General features: G+C 38.5%; 1 protein-coding gene across 2 annotated transcripts in view; it reads left to right on the forward strand.

Moving 5' to 3' along the window:
• The window catches only part of LOC124616082, a 158,980-nt gene that overhangs the window by 113,771 nt on the left and 19,464 nt on the right, over positions 1-25,745 (forward strand). The window contains exon 9 of one of the 2 annotated variants that reach the window (XR_006979843.1): positions 18,664-18,771. The exons of the other annotated variant lie outside the window; for it this stretch is intronic. The gene's annotated coding sequence lies outside the window, so the exon portion shown is untranslated. The remainder of the gene's footprint in view (positions 1-18,663; positions 18,772-25,745) is intronic. 2 annotated transcript variants of the gene reach the window in all.

Consider the following 25,745-nt stretch of genomic DNA (forward strand, 5'->3'; position numbering starts at 1 on the left):
GTTGTATGTTTGAAATACAATTCATTCACAAAATATTTAAATTCAGACATGAGTAAGATTTCCAAATGTGTTCTAACCCATTAATTCTCCAGTGTGCTGTTACTCCGGGTAATTTAAAGAATGTAATAGTGCAGTTTATGGGTAACACGATCAGCAGTCAGGTACATGAATGTATTTGGCAGACAACTTGAATAAATCAGCTCCATCTCACTGCCATGGAAATGTGGAAGTTTTACCAAAATAAGTGTTTTATGTGAATTCTTTGCTTCCATGATGCACTGTGGGCACTGTTTGATCAGTTCTCCAGTGTTGGTCAAAATTCTCAGCCCGCGTAGGAAATCTCATATCATCATCTGTATTTTATGTTTTCTTTTGGTCCTTAATGGTTTCTTGTTGACATGCCCTTTTGTAGTGGTTGTAACATTACTGGATTTAGAGCAATTTTCAGCATCTAATCTGAATTTCAGTTGATGAATACCAGTAAAATTTTGAATTTACAAATTAAGACTGACCATATGAAAGAGAGACTTTCCCAGCATATACTGCTGATGAAACCTTCTTGGGCTTCTGCACAGTTGGTGCATTGAAATTCTGCTACACTTTGATAAGTGTCACTCTCATCATCTTTTGGCCAGGTGTCAAGATTCTGCAGGTGTCCCATATACAGTGTGCAACAAAAAGGTATGACCAAAGTTTCAGGAAACATTCCTCACATGTAGACAAAGAAAATGTGTTGTATGGACATAGGTCTAACAATGGGAAAATCTGATCAGCTGAAACAAATACTGGTATTTTAATTCTAAATAACCGGTACTTTTCTGTATTTGTTTGGTCTCAATTGTAACAGGCTTTCTTCAATTTTTACTAAAAACTTGGTGAAAAAAAAAAATCAGCATATCAATTTTCTGTATCTGCAATGCCAAAATATTGGGTTTTTAATTAAAACTTCGTTTTAAAAACAAGCCATGTTGATTCGTAAAATTTCCATTGCTTTGAAATATTGTATTACTGTAGAATTTAGGGAAAGTGATCAGTAATAACAACACATGCAGGTTCAAACTAGCAAAAACCTGACATTATAATCATTACAGCACTGCAGAAACAATAATGTGTCATGGCCTGTTTGACACTACGTGTGTACGTACAATGTGCAAGACTTGCCCCCATATGGTCTACATCTAGTACATCTGTGTCTTCATACATACCCTGCAGTCCACCATATGGCACATGGTTGAGGGTACATTGTACCACCAGTAGTCACTTCCTTTCCTGTTCCACTCATAAATAGAGTGAGGGAAAAATGACAGCACCCTATGCTGCGTATGACCAATAATTTCTTTTACTTTCAAAGTCCTTAGGCAAAATGTATGTTGATGGCAGTAGAATCATTGTGTAGTTAGCTCGAAAGGCCGGTTCTCTAAATTTTTTCAACAGTGTTCTGCAAATTGAATGTCGTCTTCCCTCCAGGGATTCCTATTTGAGTCTGATAAAGGATCTCCGTAATACTTGCATGTTGATCAAACCTACAGGTAATAAATGTGCATCTTCATCTGCATCTACATCACACTCCATAAGCTACCTAATGGTGTGTGGCAAAGAGTACTTCTGGTACCAACAAGTGATCCCTCCCACCCTGTTCCACTTGTGAATGGCATATGAGAAGAAAGATTGCTGGTAAACCCCTGTATTGGCTCTAATTTCTCAAATTTTCTTGTCATGGTCATTACGTGAGACACATGTGGGAGGAAGTAATATGTTATCCAGCTCTTTCCGGAAACTGCTCTCTTGAAATTTCACTACTAAACCTCTCATGATACACAATGCTTCTCTCATAACACCTGCCAATGGAGCTTGTTGAGTATCTCAATAATACTCTCACGCCTAATAAACAATCTTGCAAAGAATTGCGCTGATCTTTCTTGGATCTTCTCTATCTCTTCTATCAGTCTCATCTGCTGATGATCCCATATTGATGAACAACACTCAAGAAACATTGAACAAGTGCCTTATAACACACTTCCTTTGTGGATCACTTACAGTTCCTTAAGATTCTTCCTACAACTCTCAGATTGGTATCTGATTTTTCTACTATTTGTTTCATGCGGTCATTCCACTTAAGGTCATTCTGGACAGTTACTCCTAGATATTTTACAGTTTATACTGTCTCCAGCAGTTTCTCATTTTACACTAGGGGCTTTATTTTCCTATGTATGCACCATATGTTACATTTATTTACGTTCAGGGTCAACTGCCAGAGACAGCACCATTCATCAATTCTCTGCAGGCTATTCTGCAAATTGCTACCGTCTTCTGGTCCTGCTACTTTATTATGGATGTAGTATGCCAACTGTATTCCGTCAAAAATTATGCCAACACAGAAGTGAGTTGCAGCAGAGCCAGCTGCAGGGAGGCAAGGATGTCACGCATTGCGAACAAAACATGACTTGCAGGCATTGCAATGTATAGACAGCTGGATGCTGTATAGCAACTGCCAACACTGCAATATGCTAGCAAAAGGACAGTTGCCTTTCCAGTCTTGCCACCACTGAAGTGTTTAGAGTAGCCTGGAGTGTATAAGTACTCAGCCATTCAGGCACTAAAATATTCTCTCTCAGTAACACATACTAGACCGTGAGCCTGTGACACCCGAAAGCGACATCATGGAATGCTGTACAGGGTCCACTATTTGACCACGAGATGGGGCTGCTTGCCCTGAGTCACAAGAGCAGCCAGCTTGCTGGAGGGAGGTCACAGCTGTACCCGCAGATTTGTCAGCTGTGCTGCCATACTGTCATCACAGTCGCAGCCAGAGAAGTCACTGACAGCGGCATTCAAGTGATGCCATGCTCAGCCCCACTCTTTGTATTGTCAGCAATGGCAGATGCCTATTTTGTTTGCTTGAGGAGCAACTGGATGGCTCCACTAAGCTGTTCCTGATGTACTATGGCTGAGGGCTAAAATAAAGAAGTTAATTAAACAAATCTACTGTCATCCTGATGTCCCATTTCACTCTCAATGGGTGACATCAAAAGGTCATCTAACAGTCTTGTCAGATCATTGATGTCACCTTCTGAGAACAAAAGCTGAATACTCAGCCTATAGTATGGTGAGTCCAAAAACTTTTATTGTACTTTGGTCATGGAGAAGAGGTTTGTTGATAAGGCATTTTGTAAAGTAGATTTTATTGTGAGTAGAGAACCAGTGGATTTGTTTGGTTCTAGACATTATGGAAGTCATGATTGGTTAGTGCCTGTTAGATGTGCACAGTGTAACCTTGAAGGCCAGTCAGCACCATGTACAGAATCAGTTCCAGTAAAATGTTATGTACATAACCGTTGGGGAGATATGGGTAGGCAATGCTGGGAGTCAAAATGGCCCATGATTAGACATAAGAACTAAGTTAAAGTATTTTACAAAACTGTTAGGGATTTTGTAGCCACTTGTTGCCAAACTGCCAGGTTCTCCGGCCAACATTTGTCTGATGATTTTTCTGATGTTTCGCCAGCATAAGTGGCTGGCATTGTCAAAGCTTCACCCTCCACTGCTGGTGGTGAACTGGAGCTGAGGTCCTGGCCACAAACTGTATGAACCTGGCACACCAATATCCAAGATTTTCTCCACAGTCATTTCCCATGTGGTTCTCCTCTTGTTACCTGCAGCAGTCATTCACTACAGCACAGGAAGCCAGGATCCATTTGCCTTGAGGCTTTCTTCTTTCTTGTTGAAGCTATTCTCATGTTTGTGTATTTCTATAGCTTCTCTGAACAAGCAGCTGTGGTAGCTCTTCTCTACAGCCAGAACTTCTGTCAGCGACACATGAGAAAAGAAATGTAGGGGACGACCTTCCAGCCATACAATCCCAGAGTGACAGACATAACTTGCCTTATATTGCACAAACAATGAGTACCGAAAAGTGTAATTTTGTGATGGAAGAGGTAGCATACCTAGGTCTTATCATAAGTAAAGATGGAGTTAAGACAGACCTAAGATTAATTAGAGCTGTCTGTGTATTTCCCGTAGCAGAATCTTTATTTATTTGTGGGATCACTAATTTCAAATGTTATCTGTATGGTAAAAGGTTTGTAGCAATAACAGATCATGTGGCATTAAAATGTTGTTGGGATTAATGGATCCTTCTAATATATTGATGCAGTGGTCAGCGAGAATAAGTGCATTTGATTCCAAAGGCACGCATAAACCTGGGAAGAAGCATGGAAACGTGGCTTAAGTAGAAAATTAGCAGTATTATATATTGGGGGTAATGAGTGGAAGGAATGGTAAACTGCTCAGAGAGCAGATGATGAATGTATGCAGTATTTTAAGCAGTCACAGTTTTGTATGCAGGATGTGTTACAATTCAGAGAAGCCATGTTGGGTACCACTGAAGCTAAGGAATCGAGTGCTACAAGAAGCTCATGATCACATATTAGTGGGTCATCAAGGTTGCAGACCTAACAACAGAAGCATAGCAGGAAGGTATGTGTGGAGGAATGGGCAGATGGACATAAACTGGTATGTATGGAATTGCATACATTGTGCACAGAGTGTGGATTTATGTACCATTGCAGAGGTTACCTGAAGCATTAGCATCATTTGAATTTCTGGGGACTTATGTTTTAGGTCCATTTAATAAAACACCTGCAGGGAATATGTACATACTCACAAACATAGATAATTTTTCAAGATACGTAGAACTAGCTGCAATGCCAAACCAGGAGGCACCAATAGTGGCACAAGCACCTTTGAATAATTGGATACTGAAGTCTGGAGTGCCTGAAGCAATAGTAAAAGACCAGGGAACGAACTTCATGTCAGGTATATTCAAGGAATTGTGAAAGCTATTGAATGTGAAGAAAACCTCTCCATCCACAAGCCAATTGAAGAATTGAAAGAGTGCTTAGGACAATTGGGAAGACATGTAGATACTACATTGCAATGTTGGAAGTTTTTGAGACAGATCATAATAACAAGAATGCTTCACTTAATCTCCATCTGATCACAGCAGGGCGTTTGTAATACAAATTCATAAAACAGCAATAACTCTATGCTCATCCTGCAGATGTGATACCTTTATAACACCTTTAGCTGAGCTACCTCTGGAGAGAAGACAGATTCAGGGCATTAAGTGTTTGCTGTTCCAATTAAATGAAGGTAATGTTGACATGCCACTCACTTCATTGCTTGAGCTGACACACAACTAACTTAATTGCTGTACTAGCATCAAAAATGTAGCATCACAGACTTGGTTCCAAGTACAGTGCAATGGATGTGTACTCTAATGCAAAGTTGTCAGATGCCCATTTGTTGTGCACATTGGCAAATAGCAATAGCCATTGCACCCAACATTTGTAACAGGAGGTATTTCCAGAACAACAGTGTCCTGACAGGAGAACGTTTGAAGCAATTGATCGTCCTCTTAGGGGGCATGGGACATCTAAACCTACTACACATGACTGGAGGAGGCCTAGAAGGATGATGGTACCCCAGCTGGAGGCGGAAGTTCTTTATCAGGTTGACAACAGCCCTATTGTGAGTGTAAGACAATTAGTTGCAACAAGTAACACTGACCACACGACTGTCTGGAGAGTGTTACAAGAGAATGCACTTTATCCATACCCTGTACAGCATGTGCAGGCACTATCAGCAGCTGACTTTCTAGCAGGGGGACACTTCTGCAAACAACAGTGTGTCAACCCTCACTTCGGTGCTAATACATTTTTCACAGATCATGCTTCATTTCAACGTAGATGATTAATGCGTTGAAGAATTGTAGAAACTGAGCTCTAAGATGGAAATAAAACGTTTCTGGACCCATGTAGAGATGGCAGTTATCGCTGAAACAACTGTTTTTGGTTATACCAGCTTTTTGTCTTCAGTTTAACCCAACTGTTAAAACTGCTCAAAATAACTGGTTTCTGAAATAACAGCTTTTCAGTTTTTTACTGGAGAGTAAACATCGATTTTAAATAAAGGTTGAGAAATTCTACTGGAGGTGAAGGATTAGGAGGTCACAATTAATATAGGGTAGATGCTGTGGCAGAAATTGATCCCCACTGTCTCCAACATAGATTAGGAAGGTGAGGGAGATGGGTACTATGACAGCAAGAGCAAAAGGTCACAAGTCAGTGACTTCAAATGATGTCAATTTTTCACTCTGAAGCAACCAAAAAATTAAGGATTCAGTTATTATCTGAAGTTTAAAGCCTGTCAATAAAATTACATGTAAGTCAAACAAATTCCCCTTCTCCTCCAAGGAACATTGTGAATGTTTCCTCCTTATATGATGTAGTAAATTTGTTGTGCATCTGCCCATTTTTAATTCTTTAAAGTAAATGGAGCATTGCACTTCATTGCTACAGTACTATGTAAGATCTAAACTAGGGATGGTACCATTCTGCAATACAATTGATGTCTGAGGATGACAACAAGAAATTACCTTACATCTCACCCAGTGAAAAGTCCCAAGTGACTTTAAAAATGTGCAGCTGACTTCTGTATATAAGAAGGGTAAAATAACAGACCCACAAAATTAAAGACCAATATCCTTAACATCAGTTTGCTGCAGAATTCTTCAACATAGTTCAGTTCAAATACAATAAACTTCCTTGAGACTGAAAAGTTTGTGTCCCTGTATCAGCACGGATTTCATGAAATTGAGCTTTCCCTTTCTCATACACAGTATCCATTGAATCATGGATGAAGGGCAACAGGCACATCCTAAATTCCTAGATTTCCTGAAAGCACGTGACACAGTGCCTCACAGCAAACTGTTAACAATGGTCTGAGCACATGGAATAGATTCCCAGATGTTTGAGTGGTTCAAAGACTTCTAAAGCAACAGAACCCAGTAAATTGACCTCAAAAGTGGTCATTCATCATAGACAAGGGTATCACCAGGAGTGCTCCAGGGAAGTGTGATAAGACCACGGTTATTCTCTACATACATAAATGATCTGATGGAGAGGGTGGGCGGCAAACTACGGCTGTTTGTTGATGATGCTGTAGTGTACAGGGAGGGTCATCATTGAGTGGCTGTAGGAGGATACAAAATGATTTAGACAAAACTTCTAGCTCATTTGATGAATGGCAGCTTGCTCAAAATGTAGAAAAATAAGTTAATGCAGATGGGTGAGAAAAACTATCCTGCAATGTTCAAATACTGTATTAGTAGTGTATTGCTTGACACAGTCACATCAATTAAATATAAGGGCATAAGGTTGCAAAGCAATATGAAATGGAACCAGCTCTTATTGCAGCAGCAGGGAAGGTGATTCATTGACTACAGTCTGTGGGAAGAAATTTACGAAAGTGTAACTCATCTACACAAGAGACAGTGAAATAACACTACAAAAATTCTTGAATACTACTTGAGTATTTGGTATCCAAACAAGGTCAGAATAAAGGAAGATTTCAATGCATTTCAGTGGCAGGCTGTTAGATTTATTAGAAAATTGCTCCATAAACAAAGAGAGCTTAATCTCAGATTCAAGAGAAGTCCACACCTAGCTGGCAATCAAAAGGTGAATGAAGCAAAAATGTGCATAAAGAGATCAATGAAAGAAGCATTCAAAGACTATGAAAGTAAATTATTGTCAACCAATATGCATAAAAACCCTAAGAGTCTTTGGTCTTATGTAAAATCTGTAAGCGGTTCAAAATTGTCTTTTCATTCGCTCAAAGACCATACTAGCACTGAAGTAGAAGATAACAGAGAAAGACCAAAATACTAAATTCAGTCTTCCACAATCAACATGGAGATCTTGTGAAACTTAGCTCACTCTGTTCCTCCACAAGATCCATAGCCCTTTAGACAATGGAACTCAGGTTGATGCCATTTTCCTCTGCTCACGGAAGACATTTCATACCATTGCACACTGTCGTTTAATAAAAAAAAATATGAGCTCATCAGTATTGGACCAGATTTGAGATTGGATTCAAGACTTTCTTGCAGATAGAACTCAACACATTGGTCTTAACAGAACGAAATTGACAGATATAAAGGTGATTTCCAGAGTGTCCCAAGGAAGTGTGATAGGACTGTTATTGTTTACAATGTATCTAGTAGAAAGCACTGGATGCTCTGTAAGATTATTCACAGATAATACAGTTGTCTGTGTTAGATGACCCTTCAATTGTCACCCATGGAGAGTGAAATGAGACTTCAGGGTGATAGTAGATTTGTTTAATTAATGTGTTTATTCTGACCGGTGGCCTTAGTACATCAGGAACAGCTTTGCGGAGGCATCCAGTTGCCTCTCATACAAAACAATAGATGTTCAACATTGCCGATGACACAAAGATTGGGGCCGAGCGTGGCTTCACTTGAATGCCACTGTCAGCGACGTCTTCAGCTGCAGCCATGATGACATAGCTGACAATTCCATGGGTATGGCCATGACTCCCCTCTATTGAGGCAGCTCTTTGCTCTGGTGGTGGTTCTCTCATGACACATACTAGGCTACCCTGTCCCATGGTCGAACTGCGGACCCCATGCTGCATTCCAGGCTGTCGCTCCGGGTGTCACAGGCTCATGGTATAGACTGTGATACTGAGATGACAGTATTTTAGTTCATGAAAGGCTGAGTACTTATATGCTCCAGACTATGTTCACTTGGGACTTCAAGCACATACTCTGAACACTTTCATGGTGGTAAATCAGGAAATGTTTCCATCCTTCAGCTAGCATATTGCAGTGTCAACTGTTGCTCTACCATGCCCAGCTGGCTCAGCTATGCTATGTTTTGTTTCACAACACATAACACTCTTGCCTGCCTGCAGCTATTTCTCTTGCAAATCACTTCCACTCTGACTGAATATGGACAAGACCCAGTCCCTCAGGTTGACCAAACTAGAATATCCTTTATGTTAGAGTTCCTGGCAACCAGTTCTTCTGGCCCCATTCTTCTTCTTAAGAATTGTTCTAACAACAGTTTTTTTAACCCTGTCATTTAATCTTATGCATTTATACAAGGCCCCTTGCCCTGCTACGTAACTCAAACACCATAGAACTTATTTTTATAACTAGACTTCCTGTACAATAAGTCCTAACTCTCTATTCCAAACCTACAATCTAAAATGAACCAATTATCCTTAATCCTCCCCCCTTGTGCATTCATCTTCCTTACTGATTTTATATTTGGGGTATCCAATCCACTGGAATTTGAATGATGGCTGCGTCTGAACTCTGTCTTGTGTCTTGTTTTCTACATACCAAAATAAGAAATACACTCAGTAGAACAAGTGTGGATGCAGTAGTTGGTATGACAGTAGCCAATGTTGTCTCCTTCTGGTACTGTTTTTCCTGGTATAAATTTACATGCTGCACAGATCAGAAGAGTTTATAGACTGCCTTAATTCTGGCCCTGGAGTTTGATTTAAGATTGGTTGATTGATTTGGGGAAGGGGACCAAACAGTGAGGTTTCTGGTCCCATCGAATTAGGGAAGGATGGGGAGGAAATCAGCTATGCCCTTTCAAAGGAACCATCCTAGAATTTGCCTGAAGTGATTTAGGGGACTCATAGAAAACCTAAATCAGAATGGCTGGACACAGGTTTGAACTGTTGTCCTCCTGAATCTGAGTCAAGTGCGCTAACCACTGTGCCACCTTGCTTGGTTTGAATTTAAACCAGTTAGATTTGTGGCAGGTAGCACTTCCATGGGCTCCTCTGGCCAATACAAACAAGACTACAAAATATTCAGGTGAGTTATTCCTGAAATTGCAGTGGGCAGATGGAAAGTAGGTCCCATTATCTCGAAAGCTGATCCATTTAATAACAAACCTCTCCTTTTGATTCTAGCCTCTTTGCTGACATATACTTTCCTTGCTCGAAACAACTAGCCACTAATACCGACTTATCGATGTTAGAATACAACCAGTGCAGCTCAACATCCTGAGAGTACAGTTATAGCTCGATCACTTTTTTTTTTTACATTCCCTTAGCTCCTTTGGTGCCATTAGCAATTTCATTGCACACGAGTCCTGCCCCTCTCTTATTAACATATTCGGACAGACTGTGATTTCCCCTCATTAGCACTTTTGCAACTTTGCTTCCTCTACTTCTACATATCTTCCCTGGTCTTTCGCAATTAATAATAGTCACTGTGTTTTTACACTTTCAAATTTCTTAAGTGTCCCCCACTTCACAGGATACACATGAACTATGTAGCACTTGTAACATGCTTGTTTGCCTGCTACTGGTATAGAAATGGAAATGTAAGCTTTTGCTCCAACTCACTGGTAGTGTGACTATCTTGAAATAAAAACATAAGTTTTTGTTCTCAGGTTCTAAAACCAACCCCAACTCCAGTGGCAGTTCCTTCTGTGCTTTCCTTGTTGTTGTTGTTGTTGTTGTTGTCTTCAGTCCTGAGACTGGTTTGATGCAGCTCTCCATGCTACTCTATCCTGTGCAAGGTTCTTCATCTCCCAGTACTTACTGCAACCTACATCCTTCTGAATCTCCTTAGTGTATTCATCTCTTGGTCTCCCTCTACGATTTTTACCCTCCACGCTGCCCTACAATGCTAAATTTGTGATCCCTTGATGCCTCAGAACATGTCCTACCAACCGGTCCCTTCTTCTAGTCAAGTTGTGCCACAAACTCCTCTTCTCCCCAATTCTATTCAATACCTCCTCATTAGTTATGTGATCTACCCACCTAATCTTCAGCATTCTTCTATAGCACCACATTTTGAAAGCTTCTATTCTCTTCTTCTCCAAACTATTTATCGTCCATGTTTCACTTCCATACATGGCTACACTCCATACAAATACTTTCAGAAACAACTTCCTGACACTTAAATCTATACTCTATGTTAACAAATTTCTCTTCTTCAGAAATGCTTTCCTTGCCATTGCCAGTCTACATTTTATTTCCTCTCTACTTTGACCATCATCAGTTATTTTGCTCCCCAAATAGCAGAACTCCTTTACTACTTTAAGTGTCTCATTTCCTAATCTAATTCCCTCAGCATCGCCCGACTTAATTCGACCAAATTCCATGATCCTCGTTTTGCTTTTGTTGATGTTCATCTTATATCCTCCTTTCAAGACACTGTCCATTCTGTTCAACTGCTCTTCCAAGTCCTTTGCTGTCTCTGACAGAATTACAATGTCATTGGCGAACCTCAATGTTTTTATTTCTTCTCCATGGACTTTAATACCTACTCCAAATTTTTCTTTTGTTTCCTTTACTGCTTGCTCAATATACAGATTGAATAACGTCGGGGATAGGCTACAACCCTGTCTCACTCCCTTCCCAACCACTGCTTCCCTTTCATACCCCTCGACTCTTATAACTGCCATCTGGTTTCTGTACAAATTGTAAATAGCCTTTCGCTCCCTGTATTTTACCCCTGCCACCTTTAGAATTTGAAAGAGAGTATTCCAGTCAACATTGTCAATAGCTCTCACTAAGTCTACAAATGCTAGAAATGTAGGTTTGCCTTTCCTTAATCTATTTCCTAAGATAAGTCGTAGGGTCAGTATTGCCTCACGTGTTCCAACATTTCTGCGGAATCCATACTGATCTTCGCCGAGGTCGGCTTCTACCAGTTTTTCCATTCATCTGTAAAGAATTCACGTTAGTATTTTGCAGCTGTGACTTATTAAACTGATAGTTTGGTAATTTTCACATCTGTCAACACCTGCTTTCTTTGGGATTTGAATTATTATATTCTTCTTGAAGTCTGAGGGTATTTCGCATCTCTCATACATCTTGCTCACCAGATGGTAGAGTTTTGTGAGGACTGGCTCTCTCAAGGCTGTCAGTAGTTCCAATGGTATGTTGTCTACTCCCGGGGCCTTGTTTCGACTCAGGTCTTTCAGTGCTCTGTCAAACTCTTCACGCAGTATCGTATCTCCCATTTCATCTTCATCTACATCCTCTTCCATTTCCATAATATTGTCCTCAAGTACATTGCCCTTGTATAGACCCTCTATATACTCCTTCCACTTTTCTGCTTTCCCTTCTTTGCATGGAACTGGGTTTCCATCTGAGCTCTTGATATTCATACAAGTGGTTCTCTTTTCTCCAAAGGTCTCTTTAATTTTCCTGTAGGCAGTATCTATCTTACCCCTAGTGAGATAAGCCTCTGCATCCTTACATTTGTCCTCCAGCCATCCCTGCTTAGCTATTTTGCACTTCCTGTCGATCTCATTTTTGAGACATTTGTATTCCTTTTTGCCTGCTTCATTTACTGCGTTTTTATATTTTCTTCTTTCATCAATTAAATTCAATATTTCTTCTGTTACCCAAGGATTTCTATTAGCCCTCGTCTTTTCACCTACTTGATCCTCTGCTGCCTTCACTACTTCATCCCTCAGAGCTACCCATTCCTCTTCTACTGTATTTCTTTCCCCCATTCCTGTCAATTGTTCCCTTATGCTCTCCTTGAAACTCTGTACTACCTCTGGTTTAGTCAGTTTATCCAGGTCCCATCTCCTTAAATTCCCACCTTTTTGCAGTTTCTTCAGTTTTAATCTACAGTTCATAACCAATAGATTGTGGTCAGAGCCCACATCTGCCCCTGGAAATGTCTTACAATTTAAAACCTGGTTCCTAAATCTCTGTCTTACCATTATATAATCTATCTGATACCTTCTAGTATCTCCAGGATTCTTCCATGTGTACAACCTTCTTTTATGATTCTTGAACCAAGTGTTAGCTATGATTAAGTTATGCTCTGTGCAAAATCCCACCAGACGGCTTACTCTTTCATTTCTCTCCCCCAATCCATATTCACCCACTATGTTTCCTTCTCTCCCTTTTCCTACTCTCGAATTCCAATCACCCATGACTATTAAATTTTAGTTTCCCTTCACTACCTGAATAATTTCTTTTATCTCATCATACATTTCATCAATTTCTTCATCATCTGCAGAGCTAGTTGGCATACAAACTTGTACTACTGTAGTAGGCGTGGGCTTTGCGTCTATCTTGGCCACAATAATGCGTTCACTATGCTGTTGGTAGTAGCTTACCCACACTCCTATTTTTTTATTCATTATTAAACCTACTCCTGCATTACCCCTATTTGATTTTGTATTTATAACCCTGTATTCACCTGACCAAAAGTCTTGTTCCTCCTGCCACCGAACTTCACTAACTCCCACTATATCTAACTTCAACCTATCCATTTCCCTTTTTAAATTTTCTAACCTATCTGCCTGATTAAGGAATCTGACATTCCACGCTCTGATCTGTAGAACACAAGTTTTCTTTCTCCTGATAACGACGTCCGCTTGAGTAGCCCCCGCCCGGAGATCCAAATGGGGGACTATTTTACCTCCGGAATATTTTACCCAAGAGGACGTCATCATCATTTAACCATACAGTAAAGCTGCATGCCCTCGGGAAAAATTACGGCTGTAGTTTCCCCTTACTTTCAGCCATTCGCAGTACCAGCACAGCAAGGCCGTTTTGGTTAGTGTTGCAAGGCCAGATCAATCAATCATCCAGACTGTTGCCCCTGCAACTACAGAAAAGGCTGCTCCCCATCTTCAGGGACCACACGTTTGTCTGGCCTCTCAACAGATACCCCTCTGTTGTGGTTGCACCTGCGGTACGGCCATCTGCATTGCTGAGGCACGCAAGCCTCCCCACCAACGGCAAGGTCCATGGTTCATGGGTGTAGGGTGCTTTCCTTAGACCCTCTAAATACTGCTCTGGAGACAACAAGTTTACCCATGGCTGACCTCTTACAGCCTGTTGCATAGCCTGCTGTACCCCTGTTACTTTCCCTTGAACTTCCCAAACACCATCTTCTACAGACTGCAACCATTTTGTAATTACTACTTCCCTATCTAAGACTTCTGCTTCAGTTTGTAGTTCCTTGATATTCTGAGTAACTGCCTCTTCTGCAGCTCTGGCATACCGCATTACTTCTGCAGTCAGTTGTTGTAGTACTCATGTGTTATTCAATATGTCCTCCTCTAAAATTGCAATCTGCATAGTGTGATAAACAGTCATGACTTTTTTCCATTTTGCCCACTGCTTAACATTTTCTTTGGTGTCATTCACCCTTCGAATGTCTTCCTCATCAGCAGTTCCCAATATTGTTTTCGTAAGATGACTTCCAGCATTGATCCAACCCCTCTTCCTTTGTGTATGTGGAATAGACCCAAGGACATGGGTCATCACACACTTTAATTTCTTGTATACTCCATATTTTCTCTCACATACCCTGGCACTTCCTTTGATATTCCGTGCCTCTCTGCTCCCTGATGGAATTTGTCAAATGCTTCTTCCAATCTTCTCACCTCATTACCGCATCTCCCATGTACTGAGTGCCACTTGTATCACCCAGCAATGACTGGTAATTACTACGTCTTCCTGCTTGAGAACAACTGGTTCCAGGTGCTGGTTTTGTAATGCTTCCACCTCAATGAAGATCAGTAGTTCTGCTATGAATTGCATCATCTCATCTTTCCTGGACTTCACCTATGGGCAAGAATACTTATTACTTTCCTCCCCCTTAATTACACTAAACCTATACCTAACCTAAAAAAAAAAAAAAAAAAAAACATTAAATGACTATCTCCTGGGCCTTAATCCATATAGATTCCTTATTAACATTTCATTCACAACCTCTTGTTTATCTTCAAATGCCTTTCTCCCCACTCTCCCTTTCTAGTCCACATCTCGTATCCCTGGAATAACTTCTAGACTCCCTTGAAAAGGTTTCAAACACATTACATGCACAATTATCATTCTCATCAGCAATTGAATCTTGACATTTATTTGTGTCATAGTCTCAACCACTTGTTATGGCCCCTGATATGTAGCAAAAAACTTCTTTTTCTTTCCCTTTGACATATACAAAGTTGATAGCATTGCCCATAGACCAAATGTATACTGTGACATTCTTGCCATTTGTCCCACTATTTCTTCCCGTTTCACCAGTGTTCATGTATTTGCCTTCTGTACTCTAGTCTAAATTTTCCTTATCACTCTGGTAAATTCCTTAACAGACTCTCCAGTCTTCCCTTCCTTCATTTTCAATATGTTGAATGGTGATGGCATTTAAGACCATATATTACTTCATGTGGCAATAATGCTGTATTCCTATGCTGTTTTGACTTGTAGGCAAGGTTGATGTACTTTAAATAGACATTCCAGTTGGCACTGAAGTTTGTGAGACGGTCTGATGTAATTCATTTCTTGACAATGGGGATAGAAGCTATATCGACCCAAAGTTAGAGTTTTAAGTTTCATTTAATGAAGGCTATACAAGAAAGATTAGAGTTAAATGTCTCATGTACATTAACCTGGTTAAAGGTAGAGTACAGGCTTGTGTGGTGATGGTTGTGTAATGAAATATGGCATTTATTGGTTTATACACCATTCTTCCGTTCAAGTAAATTTTAAAAACAACATGGTACACCATAAATCAGGTAGGCTTAATGACATTCGAGCCCCACTTCTCTCTAATGTGAGTTTTATGTAATATTACATAGCCTAAAAACTTAAAACTTTCTGTGAATGGATGTATCCTGATGAACTCCCATAATGAGCATAGAATCAACATTTTTTGTAATTCATATCCTCTTTATGTTTGTGGTACAATCTCCTATTTGGTGCAGTTCATCTCCAACTCAACATTTGTGAGAGATTATCAGACAAACAATGGAAAGTAACAATATTATGAAAAGGAAAGTTGCCCCTCAGCATATAGCGGAAATGATGAATAGCAGATAGTCATAACAAAAAGTCTGTCACAAATAAATAAAGCTTCTGGCCAGTAAGGCCTTCATCAAAAATAAATGACAGACACACACACACACACACACACACACACACACACACACACACACACACAGCCACAACTGCAATCTCAGGCAACTGAAACCACACTGCGAGCAGCCGCACCAGTAAATAATGGGAATGACAACTGGGGGGCGGGGGGGGGGGGGGGGGGGTAAGGAGGAGGCTGGGGTGGGGATGGGAAGGGATAGTATGGTAGGGGTGGTGGGAAGTGTAGTGCTGCAGGATAGATGGAGGGCAGGGGAGAGGTGGAGAGAGAGGGGGGGGGGGAGGGGGGGAGGTAGCGGAAAAGGAGAGACATAAAAAGACTGGGTGTGATGGTGGAATGACAGCTGGGTAGTGCTGGAATGGGAACAGGGAAGGGGCTGGATGGGTGAGGACAGTGACTAATGGAGGTTGAGGCCAGGAGCATTACAGGAATGTAGGACAGGACATTTCTCATTTCAGGGCATGATGACAGGTAGTCGAAACCCTGGCGGACAATGTAATGTAATTCAGAAAGTTCCCACCTGCACAATTCAGAAAAGCTGGTGTTGGTGGGAAGGATCCATATGGCACAGGCTGTGAAGCAGTTATTGAAATGAAGGCTGTCATTTATGGCAGAGTGCTCAGCAACAGGGTGGTCAACTTGTTTCTTGGCCACAGTTTGTCAGTGGCCGTTCATGTGGACAGACAGTTTGTTGGTTGTCATGCCCACATAGAATGCAGCGCAGTGGTTGCAGCTTAGCTTGTAGATTACATGACTGGTTTCACAGGTAGCCATGACTTTGATGAGATAAGTGATGTTTGTGAATGGACGGGAGTAGGTGATAGTGGGAGGATGTATGGGACGGGTCTTGCATCTAGGTCTATTGCAGGGGTATGAGCCATGAGGTAAGGGGTTGGGAGCAGGGATTGTGTAAGGATAGATGAGTAAATTGTGTAGGTTCAGTGGATGGTGGAATACCACTGTGGGAGGGGTGGGAAGGATAGTGGGCAGGACATTTCTCATTTCAGGGCATGATGAGAGGTAGTCGAAACCCTGGTGAACAATGTAATTCAGTTGCTCCAGTCCTGGGTGCTGCTGAGTTACAAGGGGAGTGCTCCTCTGTGGCTGGGCTGTGGGACTTTGGGAAGCGATGGGAGACTGGAAAGATAAGGCAGGGGAGTTTTGTTTTTGTACAAGGTTGGGAGGATAATTACGATCTGTGAAGGCTGCAGTGAGACTCTCAGTATATTTTGAGAGGGACCATTCATCACTGCAGATGTGACAACTGCAGGTGGCTAGGCTGTGTGGAAGGGACTTCTTGGTATGGAATGGTGGCAGCTGTCAAAATGGAGGTATTGCTGGTGGTTAGTAGGTTCGATATGGATGAAGGTTCTGATGCAGCCATCTTTGAGGTGGAGGTCAACATCTAGGAAGGTGGCTTGTTGGGTTAAGTAGGACCAAGTGAAGCAAATGTCATCAATGAATCTGAACCAGGTGAGGATTTCGGACTGTGGGTGTTTAGGAAGTATTTCTCAAGATGGCCCATGAAAAGGTTGGCATAGGATGGTGCCATGCAGGTACCCATAGCCATATGCCGGATTTGTTATAGGTAATACCTTCAAAGGAGAAGTAATTAAGGGGGAGAATATAGTAGGTCACAGTGACTAGGAAGGAGGTTGTTGGCTTAGAATCCATTGAGTGTTGAGAAAGGTAGTGTTCAATAGCGGTAAGGCCATGGGCATTAAGAACGTTGATGTAAAGGGAGGTGGCTTCAATAGTGATGAGCAGGGCACCGTGGAGAGTTGGCAGAGGAAATGTTTGGTATCTTTTATATAGGAGGGTAGGTTCTGGGTAATAAGTTAAAGGTGCTGGTTTATGAGAGCAGAAATTCCCTCAGTGGGGGCACAACAATGGTACATTGGAAACTCCAGTACAGATTAACAACAATATGAATAGAAGACATTGCTACTCAACATAGAGAGGAGGCACTGAATAGGAGCAGGCACAATGAAAATGACTGTTAAATATTTAAACTTTTGGACAAAAATGTCCTCCTCCTGAAATACTTTAGAAGAACAACTTCTTTGTTCAAAAGCTTAAATGTTTTGCAGGCTTTTTCATTGAGTCTGTCTATGACTCAGAGCCTCCTCTATGTGGTGAACACTAATCTATCCTTTCAGATTATCATATGAGTTGCACAAAATTGTGTACACTTTCTGCAGTATTATTACAGTACATCTCTTTTTTTTCCTTTTTTTTTTCAGAGACAATTTCTACAACTTTTGTCATTTACTGCTACCACTGCAGAACAGCTGTGTAATGCAGTTTTGTATATCTGTAGAAAATTGATTTAAATCCAATATGCTCTGATCAGAAAACTACAAGTTCATTGTAAGGAGAGATACTGGATTGATATGACATTAATTTCATGTTATAAATAAAAACATAACAGTACATAAGTGGCACCAAGATACTAACGGCTGGTTGTCATCAAATGTAGGTGGCATATAAATTGTAACTTCATTACTGCAGTCTTTGACAAAACAAATAACATTTATAATTTGCTCTGGTTGATATGAAATTGATGAGTAAATCTGTCTGAATGACACACAAAGCTTTTCTGTTTTGGCACACAATCATCTGCAGTCACTTTTTATAGATTACCTACAGCATGTGGTTATTTTGTGTCTTCATAATTTTGATCTCTGAGACGAAATGTATTTCTGTTTACTGAATTTATTGACGTTCTGGACTCTCAGTGCTATAAGGATATCTTTGGCTGCAAATAATAGACTGCATGGTCTGGCTCATAATAAATTTTGCTTATGCACACGATACCTGCAAACTAGTATACCTGCAATTTAAACTGACATTTGCACACTGTTAGCCCTAAAATGGCAGAGAGTGTGTTAATTACATGCTGTAATATATAGGTGTTGATTGTGGAAGAACCTTGACCAAGCACTTAACCCACCGTCTTTATCATTTGATGGCTGTGTGGAGTTAATAAGCTACTCTTCTCTATGAAGTTCCTGTGGCAGGTAAAATACAGCTCTGTTAGTTTCCTCTGATCTTAATTGTTATGTGCAATATCTTCTATGAAGAAAATTGTTCCTCTGGAAAACCTATGAGTACAAAAATAAAATCTGTGCCAGGGAAGTCTTAAATGATGTGCTGCTTTGAGCAGAATTTGTACATAAACAATCTATTCCTAGGCACTGCATTTCTGAAAACCAGTTTTACTGAAGGAAACAGCTAGAACATCAAATATATAAAAGAGTTTCACTTTGCTTGAAATTAAGAAGCTTTGTCTATCGTACTTTCTTCTAGTAGAATTCTTTTACATTACAAACTTTGGCAAAGGCAGTTGAAATTTTCTAATGATAGCCATAATTATTAAATTACTACTACATTTTTATGGACCTCATCCACAAAAAGTAAGACAAAATTTTTAATAAATAAACATTATTGAGCTCCAGCACTGTAATTTAAGGCTTCTTGCACCAGATGAATATTGTACTTTTCTTTAAAAGAAAAGTAGGTTAAATAATTACACGTAACAGCCTTAATTGCATGTTGCATCCCGCATACATCTAATTTGAAATTTAATGTTGCACCTTATTAAATGAGCTACACTTTTACTATTAAAATGAAATTGCTAAACAATATGTGCTTGCAGTTTAAAGGGAAACATAATCTGCAACTTGGATATGTAATGTCTGAAAAAAGCAATGTGTTGAAGTAGAGCCAGTTTCATTGTAAATATTAATAATCATTTTTAAAGTGTTCAAATGATGTTATCATAATCTGTCATTTGAAATTGCTTGTAGCATCCATTGAGTTCAAATTACTAATGATGATCATCAATAAATCTCAACCCATTGCATTACAGTTATTCCTTAATTTGAGATGAATATTCACTGCAAAATATAGAATGCCTGCATCATGCACAAAGAAACAGCACTCTTTTTGTTATTTCTATAGCACATCTAATCAAAATCACTTTATTGTTAATCCATTAATTCCCTGACTCTTATATGTATCTAGCTAAAAAAGGTTCACTTTGATGGTCTTATGTTCTTATGTTTTCTCTTAAATTTTAGTATTTTACTCTCAGAAATACTCTCAAAGTCTTAAAAAATACTCTTAATTAATCCACAATACCCTAACCAGAAACAAAGTTCTCTATCAAACCAAGACCATTAAAAAATGTTCAATAATATTCAAAAACATTCATGTATGTTTAAGAACCTCAGAGAAAACTCTGATACTTTCTACAAAATTCCACAATATTCTAAAACATTCAAGAAAGTTACAAAACCTTAAAGAACACTCCAGGATAATCTAGAATGCCCTAGAATAGTCTAAAATATTAAAAAAATATTTTAGAAAATTCAAAGACATCTGTCAACAATCAAGAAAATTCATAAAAGTGCAACAACATTATAGATAAATCTTGAATTCTTCCCCTTGAAATATATATCCACACAAAGGAGACAGACCATGATCTGGAGACCACCACAATGTTAGAGTGACTACTTCAGACACTGATATTTCTACAACCACAACAGCTACTGATGCGCACTATTGTGCACTACAGGATAACAAAGGGTAGTACAAGACTCAAAAACCATTGACTGGTAGTGGGTGGGTTTGGAAGCATCACAAATTTCTCCCACAAACACATTAATTTATATTACTCTCCTTTCACTCAGACAAAGCCAGCCAACTCTCATCAAATGTGAATTTAAAAAGTGAACTTTTAAATACAGAAATTATATAACTAAATTAAATTATCATATTATCAATGCAGTTGCATTTAATTTAGTGGGAGGAAATTGTTTTTCTGGTTTGTTTGATACTTAATAAACTAATTCTATTACTACATTTAAGACACTAAAATTCCAGTTAATACACTGTTCACTACCTTAAGTAATTCACCTTCACTTAAATTTATTTCACTTTTACTTTTACTTAGACCATTCTAATTTTCAAAAGTATGTTGATGGATGTGTCTCAGCGACTGAGCTGGAACATATCCTCACAACAACAGTATAATGCAACATTCAAGAACATTCTTGAACATACTAGAATATTCTAGATCATTCTTGAATATTCTAGAACAGTCCAAAACTTTCAGAAGATTTTAAAACATTTTGGAACATTATATCAGAAATATTATGGCCACCCTCTTCCGATTTGGCATTTGATTCCCAATTGTTTCACTGACTGTTATAAGAAGTCCATTGGTGTAATGGCCTCTTTCAAAACCCAACTCTTTGAAACCAGCCCATGGAGTTCCAAACCAAACTTCCTCCATGGATGAGCAATGGAGGGCTACCATAATCATAAAGCTACCTGGGTCTGTAGGGATTAGTTGCTAAGTTACTGCATGCACAGACAAATCATGCTTATGTTTACTACATGCATTGATTTTAGGTACTGAATGACATTACTGGGTAATTCTCTTGATCACAGATTTATAATACAGTATGATCACAACACAACACTAGATCATAACTGTAATTTCTAAATGATACGTTCCTTCAAATTTTTTGAGGACATCTGGAACTATAAAATGTGAAACTTAAGTGCTGTACAAGTTTCCTTCGGTGATTCTGTTTCCGTCACTATGTCATTCTGAATATGTTATTCCCATCATATTCACCACATTTGTATTGATAAGCTACTGATGTTATTTATTTCCAATTCTCTCAAGGTTAATGAAATCACATATTGTTGTGTTTATTGAAGTTTTCTGAGTGGATAGAATATTCCACCATTTTTTGGAAGTGCATGTGGGGAATTATTAAATCTTGTATCAACATTTTGGCTAGAAACTTTTCCACCATTCTCAAGGGAAGTCACTTGCAAAAGAATATTGTAAAGAACATTTCATTGAACACCAGCGATATGCTCACCTGCTACAGCTCAACAAATCTGTGTGGCTGTACATTGTATTTCCACTGGCCAGTCCACGGATTACTGGAAAGTGAAAATACTGGACACAGCCTTATTATACAGGGATTCAGTGATCAATGAAGCTGTGAAAATACAATTAGCAGACAACCTGTTCAACTGAGGAATGAATTTCCAGCTTGACAAATCTTGGAAATACCTCATTTCATGTCTGTGCTCTTTACGGAGATATTGCTCTAAGTCTTCACTACCTGGGATTCCAACATGTGCTATCTATAATAACTAACAAAATACTTCATAAAGCACTATGGATCTGCTGATACTGCACTTGCTTTGTTTTATCCTTAGAGGTATAAATTTTACCTATGACTGATGCTCTTGTTACCAACAATATTACCTGTGATGCATGTGCTTTTACTCCACAGTGTAAAGTGCTTAAAAAATCTTGCATGTGATTCACCTTGATAATGGCTTAAAGGCTGTCAGCCAAAATATTGGTGCAGGAGTCAATAATATCCCAGATGCACTCCCAAAAAATGATGCAGTATTCAAAATTGTCATCTGACAGGTTAAAAATGTTGTAGAAAATTAAGCCATGTACTTCAAATAAATCATTATGTAATGAGAAGTGTTGCTCATAATTATGTGTTTTGTCTTCGGTTTGATGGAGAATGCTTTTGATTGAAGTTTTCTTGGTAAGATCACAGCTTGGAATACACATTCACAGAAAAAAAAAAAAAAAAAAAAAAAAAAAATCATTCTTCACAAAATATTGCTATCTGCCTAGCAAAGAATGTATTAGTGTTAAACAGAGAATAATTTCAGAAGATAGACTTTGAACCAGCTTCCTTTTGACAGAAGAGTATTTTATGTACCAGTTTTATTCATATGAGGTTTTCTATCTGTACTGCTATAACAGCAGCACGAGAAAATGCAACAGATACAGTGATTTCATATATAAAGCATGATTCACCAAAGATGTTCCTTTCTGGAACTGTTTAAGATGTTGTAATTATGTTTTCAGTCACATGAACTTTAAGAAACTGCTCCTTAATTGATGCATTGTCTTTTGCCATTGCTACATTAATTATGTGGATAACTATATAAAAGTTACTTTTTCAACTGAATCCATGGTTATTTCTACTGCTTATTTCTTAGTTACTCAGATTTCTCTTGAGCTAGCAAGTAGATCAACAGCAGCTACTCTGCCAGAATGTCTGTTTCGTTCAATTGACTCATTCCATAACCCTTTGCAAAGCATTACAGTGCCTTCTAATAATTTTTTCTGTATTTACTAAATTGTCCTTCATATTAGTAACAATCTCTAAGGATACCTCTTCTGGCATACAGCTCGACCTCAACTGTTTTCTTCTAATTCCTTTTGCATTCTCCATAAACACGTTGATGTTCACAAAAGATGGATCTGAAGTTATTAATAGTGTATTAACAGTGTATTTTCTTAATGTCACAAATAACTTTTGACTGGTAAATGTCCCTTATTATTAATGTACTGTGACTGAATAACACTGTCCTCCACAGTAAACACTTCACTTTGATAAATTACGGTATATTTATTTTTTTTAAAAAAAAAAAAAGTAATCCTCAAGATCTACTTTCAAACAATAAAAATGTGTTGATTTACCACAATATTTCGAGTTCCATTTAATTTTTCTCCTTTTTAACCTCATCCAGAACTACTTCAACATCAATCTGTAAGCAAAAACCAAGAAATGTTCTGCAACTTGATAAACAAAAACAAAGTAAATAAATGAAAACTTGTTGAAGAATAAGTTGTGTAAGATGTTTCTTCAGTAGATTATGTTTGATTCCACTTGGGTTGCTCAATTATCCTGATGTGCTTTATGTTTTGCAAAGCTTTGGAAGAAGTTTGACACAGTGCTACAGTTCTCTCTTCTATACAACAGTACATATTGTTTTGGTTGATCATCACAATTCATGCCTTGCATTAGATTGGCAAATTAGGGTTATGTCTGTTTTTGTTCAACACTTTTTCTTCAACTGCATGATAATGTACTTCAAATTGGTCACAATGTTTGTCAGCAATATGCCAAAATATCTCTTGAAATACACACAAATATATTTGCAAAAATGCAAACTTTACATGAATGTGGAATAGACTGCTGTATATCGATCCTATCTATTGCATGAGAAGTGATACATTGTTTATTTACATTCAAGTGGTTAAAAGTAGGGAAAAAATGTGTGCTTCAACAATAAAAAGGTACTATCACAGAAGTGAGTGATTTTATGTTATTTACAATTAATTTTGTATCATATTAGTACAAATTCAGGTAAAGAATGTTAGAGGAGTATCCACTTACCTACCACAGAAAGAAAAACAAATTTGAAAGAACAAAGCAAACAAAAAAATCAATCACTACATTCTAAAATTCTCAAAAACTGATTCATTATGGAGGGTGAGATAAGAAATGGGATTGAAGTAATACTTCTTGGGCCAGGAAGAGAAACCTCTAACTCAGAGAACAAACTGTAACAAAGAGTTAAAACTCTATTACTACAAATATTGTATAATTTACAGTCTGTTATCAAAATCAGCAAAACGTGTATTATGCAATAAATGAAAAGCACATTAAGAATGGAAAGAATGATCTGAACTGTTATTAAACAACAAAATAATTAAAAAAGAGGTGTAAATGAAACTGAGTTCCCAGATAACAACTGCAATGTATAGTTTGTAACAATGGCAGCAAACATTCCACCCACTAATGAAGACAGAGATTCGCTACGTTTATTAAACAAACAAAACTCACAATCCTATAAAGTGGTAATTTTCTTGAACGATAATTGTGCTTCTAGTAATGTATGAAGATCGTATGCTATCTTGACATTATCATTTTTTGGGTGTCTTTGTAAGTAGTCAACAAATCACGCAGTATTTCCTGGTGCACTGATTTACATAATAGTGACACTCATCAGTAAGGGTGTAGATAAGCATCACCTGTAATTATAGACCCACTTCTCTTCTTCCAGTCATCTCAAAAAAATTTCAGAATGTATGCTGCAGCAGAAAACTTGTATTTCATTACCTAACTTGCTAATTCATAGTGTGTCTTTTATAAATATTTCTGTACAGAGGAATAATCTTGCAAATCCCACAGGAGAATGTTCTACAGCCTTGCATTTGTCCTCTAATCATTCCTGCTTAGACGTATTGCACCTTCTGTCAATCTCACTTTTTAGACATCTATATTCTCTTTCATCTTCTTCATTTGTTGTATCCTCATATTTTCTCCTTTCATCACATAAATTCAATATCTCTCATGTTATTCAACAATTTCTACTCAGCCTTCTCATTTTGTCTATTTGATCCTCTGCTATCTTCACCACTTCATCTCTCAAATCTATTATTGTATTCATTTCCCTCAGTTCAATCCTACCTTTGAAAATCTCAGCAATTCTTTTAATTTTGCCATGTCATATTGCCTTAATCTCCTATCTTTCTGCAGTTTCTTTAGTTTTAATTTGCAATTCATTACCAATAAATTACAGTCAGAGTGCATAACTGAAATAGGAAATGTTTTGCACTTTGTAATCTAGTTTCTATTACTTTGTGATGTTCAAATCAACCTTTGGGTTAATGACACTGTTTTTTAACCTACCTGAAACTTTTCACTGTCTCCAGGTATTTTAAATATCTACAACATTCTTTTACGATTCTTAAACCCAGTGTTAGCAGCAATTGTTATGTGATTTGTGGAGAATCAGTTGCCATTTAAAATGTCGCAGGTGATTTGATATTTGGAGGTGCTATCCAAATGCCCCAAACAGTTTAACATGCTTTTATGCTCCACAAAATGCTCATTATTGGGGTATTGGGTGTTATTGGTAAAGCAACTTGAGGTTATACAACCTGACCAGTAATATTGTTGTAGTTATGCCAGTCTAGTAATCTATGATGACAGTTAAGCAACTTTGAGCATACCACTGTTAAACTGTCTTTGACTTCCAATTCTGCCCCTGCAATAAATACACTACTTCATGGATTTGTGGATAATGATATGGACTCATTCAAAATGAACTGAAGCTTTCACTCAGCAATGAACAGATAGAAAAA

This window comes from Schistocerca americana, chromosome 5 (genome assembly GCF_021461395.2).
Source record: "Schistocerca americana isolate TAMUIC-IGC-003095 chromosome 5, iqSchAmer2.1, whole genome shotgun sequence".
NCBI classification, from domain to species: domain Eukaryota; kingdom Metazoa; phylum Arthropoda; class Insecta; order Orthoptera; family Acrididae; genus Schistocerca; species Schistocerca americana.